The sequence below is a fragment of the Alexandromys fortis genome, unplaced genomic scaffold (assembly GCF_014885135.2).
Source record: "Alexandromys fortis isolate MF-2015 unplaced genomic scaffold, M_Fortis_MF-2015_v1.1 scaffold_26, whole genome shotgun sequence".
NCBI classification, from domain to species: domain Eukaryota; kingdom Metazoa; phylum Chordata; class Mammalia; order Rodentia; family Cricetidae; genus Alexandromys; species Alexandromys fortis.
The window spans coordinates 6096423-6102926 of NW_026067894.1; positions in this window are offsets into that span (position 1 = coordinate 6096423).

Below are 6504 nucleotides of genomic sequence, written 5' to 3' on the forward strand. Positions count from 1 at the left end.
CCCTCTCTCTCTCCCTCCCTCTCTCTCCTTCCCTCCCTCTCCCTCCCTCCCTCTCCCCCTCCCCCCCAGACTGGGGGAGCTCTCAGCTACTCTTCCATCGCCATACTTATCTCCAGGCTGCCATGACAATCGTGGACCAACCCTTTGAATTAGTCCAAACTCCCAATTAAACGCTTTTATTTATAAAAGTTGCCTTGGTCTATAGAAAAAGCTTACCCTAGCTGGATGGCATGTGCCTATTATTTCAACCCTTGGGAGGCCAAGGCAACAGAGGATCTTGAATTTGAGACCAGTCTGGACTATCTAGCAAGTTCTAAGACAGATGTGCCTATATAACAAAACCCTATCTCAAAAGCAAAACAACAAAGAGAAAACGTTTTAAAAATACACTCTAAAAGTATAAATACTCAGAAATATGAGTTGTTTATACTCGTTCCCTCACCTCCCAGAGATATCAGAACTTCCTCATCTAAAACAAGACACCAGATGGAGTGGGGTGTTTCTGGTGGCCTTTGTGGGTAGAAAGAAGGTATTACTGATCTTGGGGTACTCCTAGAGTGGAGGGGCAGACACGGAGCTTTGGTACTCTTCCCTGCTCTTCCTGGGGTATCCAGATGCTGTCAATTCTGACTCATGGCCATTTGAGCACAAGCCTGGGCTGCAAACACCAAAAGCATCTAAATTGGCATCCCAGCTTAGAAGCCTGGGGCTAGTTCCTGCACCCACCTCTAGGTGTATATATTTGGGGGGAAAGGCTTGATCTAGAAGGCCTCAAAGGGTCCCCGGGGGGCTTGAATATCATCACTTCAGCGTTGCTCTGGGGTCAGAAACTACTTGAGAACCTGGAATTCTCTTCTTGACCGCTATCACTCATATACACTCACACGCATGTGTGCGCGCACACACACTCAAAGAAGATTTTTTATAAGTCAAAACATACAAAAACATTAGAGCACCTGTGTCTCATGCTAAATTCGGAGGGAAGAGCTCTATGGATGGGTAATGTGCCCCTGAGTGCAGGCGCCCATGCAGGTATACTGGGTTCAAGCCCTGGCTCTCCCATTTCTCTAGAGTCAGCTGAAAGGAAGGAACCTCAGTTGAGAAAGGCCTCCGTAAGATCCAACTGTAGGGCATTTTCTTAATTAGTGATTGATGGGGGAGGGCCCAGCCCACTGTGAGTGGTGTCTTCCTTGGGCTGCTGGTCCTGGGTTCTATAAGAGAACAGGCTAAGTAAGCCATGGGGACCAAGCCAAGAAGCAGCACCCCTCCATGGCCTCTGTATCAGCTTCTGTCTCCAGGTTCCTGTCCTGTCTGAGTTTGCACCCTGTCTTCCCTCAGTGATGGACCATGAAGTGGAAGAGTAAATGAAAAAGACTCTTTCCTTCCCAAGTTGCTTTGGTCATGGTGTTTCATCACAGCAATAGTAATGCTAGCTAGGTTACCCCTGCTACGAAACAAGGAAGCAAGGACTCAGTGGGGGTTGATTTTGTAAAAGCCCAGGTGAGGAGAGAGCATAGTGCCATATTTCACCCAGGAGGTCAAGTTGGTAGGTTTCTGAGGCCAAGTTCAGGGGGACACTCACACCAAATCCTGCTGATTAACTCCAGGGGGTTCATTACTTCTTCAATTTTTCCCACTTACTATACTTTGTGGTCAGACGTTTCTCTCTTGCCAGCCAGTTTCCAAATAAGCACTCAGAGGTTACTTACAAACACTTGATAGATAGCTCAGGCTTATTACTTGCTAACTCTTAAACCAGCCCATATTTCTTATCTATGCTTTGCCATGTGGCTCATGGCTTGTTACCTCATTTTCTATATGTCCTGCTTCCTTGGCAGCTGGCTGGCATCTGTTCTGACTCTGCCCTTCCTCATCCCATCATTCTCAGTTTGTCTTTCCAGCCTAACTTCATCCTGTTCAGCTATTGGCCAATCAGCTTTTTATTAAACCAATCACAGTGACGATCGTCACAGTGTACAAAAAGATTATTTCACAGTAACCCTCTTTCCTGAGAAATTTTTACATAGCCCTGAGAATATACATATAGAAAGTAACAAATTGAATGCTTACCGATAGAACATTTTTTGGCATTAGGACCTTTGCCATTCGTTAGTGTACAAAGGCAAATGTGTCCACTAATGAGATGAATGTCCTTGCTTATTTTTATAGAAAGGATTAAATCTTGGCTGAGTGTTTGCTGCTGCAGGGCCCAGAGCATCTTCAGTGTTTGTGAGGGTTGATTGCAATTTTATAGTCGTCAGTGCTGAGAATGTCGCTTTTCATAGTGAACAGGACAAAATGCCAGACCATTTTTAAGGGCCATTTTAGGAAATTTTGGAAATTGTGTCCTAATCCCAAGTCGAAAGCTCTTTAACAATTTTTTAAAAAATGAATATCAGGTCATCAGTTCAAACACCAGTTTTTAAACCAAGCAGTCTGGGACTGAGGGACAGCTCAGTGGTGAAGAGGGCTCTGCTGTTCTTGCAGAGGACCCGAGTTCTGTTCTCAACACTTGTGTTGGGCAGCTCACAGTTGCCTGGAGCTCTGACTTTAGGGGATCCAGTGTGCTTCTCCGCCTCTGTGGACGCCTGCACATACATGCATGTGTCCATCGCCACAGATTGCAAATAAATAAAAACAAATAAAAAATCTTAATATCAAGTATTCAATACAATATAACCCAGAAATGTGCTGAGGGTGGAATATTATTAGATAATACTCAGGGAGTATTCCATCTCCTGATGATTTTATGTATCAGGACAGGGGCTGACCCTTGCTCCCCTCCTCTTGAGTTCACATAAAACAGTGTGTCGGTGGGACAAACAGACAGACAGACAGACAGACAGACAGACCTACACCTGACTCTGCACTTGACACAAACTGCTCTTCACTTGGAGTGTGGCGTCATCTCACGCTACAGAGCCTGCTTCCTGGGCTGGACTGGGTCCCAAACTGTCTTTGAGCAGTGACTCACCAGGCTGACTCATTTCGATATAGACAGAACTGTGGGTCTGCGTTCTTTAGAGCAAACAAGATCACTTTGTACACAGGGGAATGAACCCCGGGAAGATGGTAGCCCACGGTCGTCCGTGGAGCCGTAGGTCATACCGGCAATGCTGTGTTATAGGTCACGGTTTGAGAATTAAGGTCTTGATGTGTCTTGTGCCACCCCCTCCTGTGCTGTGCTCACTGCGCAGTACTGGCACCCCCACCCCCATCTTCGCTGCCCAGAGCAGGTGCGTGTGACAGAGGACTTGGGGATCTCAGCCTGTCTTAGGTGGAAATCAGCCCAGATAACTGGCTCCCACTCCATCTATTCACTTACCTTGGCATGCGTGGTGTGTGTGTGTGTGTATGCCCACTTATTTACATGTGTGTGGGACCATGTTCATTTGTATGTGTGTACATGTAGAGCTCTGGAGTTGACATAGGGTGTCTTCCTTGACCTTAGTTTTTTGCAGCGGGGTCTCTCATTCAGTGTGGAGCTCATTGACTCAGTGTTTGCACAGGGAATCCTCCATCTCTCCCTCCTGAGTGCAGAGGAGCCTTCATGTCTGCCTGGCTTTTAATGTGGGTGCTGGCACCCAAACTCTGGTCTTCATGCTTTTGTGGCAAGTGCCTTATCCACTGAACCCTCTCTCTAGTTTCTCAGTTGCCGAGGCTGACCCAGACTGGGGTTTATATGGTTGTTGAGGCTGACCCAGACTGAGGTTTATATGGTTGCCGAGGCTGACCCAGACTGGGGTTTATATGGTTGCCGAGGCTGACCCAGACTGGGGTTTATATGGTTGCCGAGGCTGACCCAGACTGGGGTTTATATGGTTGCCGAGGCTGACCCAGACTGGGGTTTATATGGTTGCCGAGGCTGACCCAGACTGGGGTTTATATGGTTGCCGAGGCTGACCCAGACTGGGGTTTATATGGTTGCCGAGGCTGACCCAGACTGGGGTTTATATGGTTGCCGAGGCTGACCCAGACTGGGGTTTATATGGTTGCCGAGGCTGACCCAGACTGGGGTTTATATGGTTGCCGAGGCTGACCCAGACTGGGGTTTATATGGTTGCCGAGGCTGACCCAGACTGGGGTTTATATGGTTGCCGAGGCTGACCCAGACTGGGGTTTATATGGTTGCCGAGGCTGACCCAGACTGGGGTTTATATGGTTGCCGAGGCTGACCCAGACTGGGGTTTATATGGTTGCCGAGGCTGACCCAGACTGGGGTCCACTGGCACTGTCCCCCTATCCCTGTGCCTCCTCCTCTGCACCCATGGGTTAGTGTTTTTGCTGGGGTGTCTTCCAAGTGTGTCGGGAGTGTGAGAAGCTGAGGTTGGCCTGGGCAGAGGACCTGTTGTATGTTCAAAGTTCCTCCTTTGAACCACCCCGTAGAAGAATGCTGCCTTGGACCTCATGCACACCCCCGGGATTTCAGAGTGCTTGCGTTAGACGAGGGAGAGACACATTAATATGCCCAGGGCCCAGAATTCAATGCATCCCCTGGTGTCAGTATCAGAGCTATCAAACTCTGGGTAATTCTCAGTTGATAAGATTTGTTCCCAGCTGCAGGGTGAGGCTCTCTCTCAGTATGTTTTTCCCAGTGTGAGCCCAGCCTCCTACCACTCAGCCCAGTTAGCATTCGGTCCTCCTGCCTTCCACAGCTGTCTCTCCCCCCAGGAGCCACGGCAGGCCAAGTTGATGCTCTTGGACCCATGGGTTATCTTAAATAGTAAAGATTCTTTCCAGAGTCAGCAGAGAGAAGAGCTAAGACGGATTGCAAGTGGAATACCTCTCAGTAATACCACTGGGTAATCTGGGACAGGAGATGCAGCAGCAGCCCACAGAGCGCGGGGCATCCCATAATTTTATAGGCTTGAGAAGGGAGGGGGGGTCTCTGAGTTTAGGGTTTGGTGAAGGTACCAGATAGGATATAAGGCAGAAACTCAGGAGTTAATCCTATCGCTCTACCCTACCTTGGGCAGCTACAGGATAGGAACTGAGTGGCGTAAGGAAGGTACCAGTAGTACACAGGCTGATTCCTCTCCCAGGATGGGGGTGGAGGCGGGAGAGGGGGTTGCTTTGTTCTCTATCAGATTCTCTCTGAGGATGGTGAGGCCAACTGGGATTTCTTTCTACCACTGGTTCATAGGCGACATGAATCACTGTCTGCACTGGACACTGCTAAGCTGGTAGCTGGATCGAAGGCTAGTGAGGGCTGTGGGCATGCCCAGTTCTCTGGCAGCTTGCTTTTAGAAGTGACTTGTCGCCCCCTCCTCTCCGTCCCCGCTGAGGATGGCACGGCCGAGGCTGTGTTCCACTCACTGCTACTCTTTTTTTTTTTTTTTTTGCCAGCTCTTTCCTGATATCACTTCCTGTGACTTTCGGAAGCTCTTCTTCTATTTCTCTGTTTGGGATAAAGTCTCTTCTCTCTTATTCTGGCTCTCGTTCTTCCTCTAGTCAGCTGTCTTACCTAGAGGACTTATTACTTCTTTCATTTATTTATTCAGGGTCAAGTGTCCACCCTGGGTCTCAGTGTAATGTCCTTTCATCCCTTTGTCACAGTGGGGATGAAGGATTCTCCGGCAATCCTGCCATCCCACCACTGTCCAGAAGGTGGCAGCACACAGGCCCAGGTGCTTCGAATGGAATCTGGCAAGAGTTAGGGTGGGAAGCAGCTGAGGGTCATCAGAAAAGAAGATCTGCCCTGCTTTCTGGAAAGATCTCATTGCACATCAGCCAAGCGGGCCACAGACGCCCGAGCCTGCCCAAAAGCTGTGCTGTTCACTGCCTGCACCGGCGAATTGGAAATCCATTGGTTAAAAGTGATGGTTGGCACTGGCCTAAAACTAGGATGCGGGGAGGTGGCTCAGGTTAGGAGCACCAGCTACTCTTCCAGAGGACCCTGGTTCAACTCCCAGCAGCTCCAGCTACAGGGGAATCTGATGCCCTCTCCTGGCCTCTGTGGCACCAGGCACCACTTCTCACCTCAATGTCCCTAGTCTTGCTGTGGACTGAGCTGCCCCACCCCTCAGAGCAGGACACACGTACTCATTAGAGAGGTGGGAGGGGTCGTAGCACCAGCTCCTGGCCTTGCTGGTCAGGACTGCTGGAGAGAGACTTGGATCAGCTCAGGCTGTGTCTGGGGTCTGATCCGCAGCAGTCTATGGCGACACCTGCAGGCACAATGCTACATAATCACTGTGTGTCGCCGGGAGTGTCCCTGGACGCTGGGCGCCCTCCCTGGGGGACACCTGCTGCAGTGAGGGGAAGGTTACAAGGCTGGCCTCACCGAGACTGTCCTATGTCCTCCTGTGAACCACTGTCTCCGCTGGGGGAGCTCCCAAGCAAGCTCTAGCCCCTTGGTAGCAGGTGGCACTGAAGACCTGGCCCCAAGACACTCAGCTGACTCATGCCACATATGTGGAGCCCTATTGTGTGATGCTTTGTTCTTTTGACTTTTTCTGAGGGCCCATCACCCAGCTCCCAAATAAATCACACACGGAGGCTGAT